Consider the following 300-nt stretch of genomic DNA (forward strand, 5'->3'; position numbering starts at 1 on the left):
TATATATACACACAAACAGTATATACAGTCAAACCAAAAATTATTCAGACACCAGATATACATTTTTAAATATTTTTTACTAGCGGGTGCAGGACGCTATAGTTCATTTATGTAAGTGAGGATAACAAAATGAAGCTGTGACATATTAAAGCTGTGACAAAATAAAAACTGTGACATATTATACCCAAAAATTCTACATACAGTGGACTACCAGTAAAAGTGATAAAAAATTTGGGACCAAAAATGACCATAAGTGTTATCTGACATTATCAAGATGAATTTGTTCTTGTCATATTTTAT

General features: G+C 29.3%; 1 protein-coding gene across 1 annotated transcript in view; it reads left to right on the plus strand.

Annotated features, from left to right (window-relative positions):
* LOC107578006 (coiled-coil domain-containing protein 39-like) overlaps window positions 1-300 on the plus strand; it is a gene marked incomplete at both ends in the record, with an annotated part of 4,811 nt that overhangs the window by 3,651 nt on the left and 860 nt on the right. The window lies entirely within an intron of this gene.

Source organism: Sinocyclocheilus grahami, unplaced genomic scaffold (assembly GCF_001515645.1).
Source record: "Sinocyclocheilus grahami isolate Dianchi unplaced genomic scaffold, SAMN03320097.WGS_v1.1 scaffold8275.1, whole genome shotgun sequence".
Classification (NCBI taxonomy): domain Eukaryota; kingdom Metazoa; phylum Chordata; class Actinopteri; order Cypriniformes; family Cyprinidae; genus Sinocyclocheilus; species Sinocyclocheilus grahami.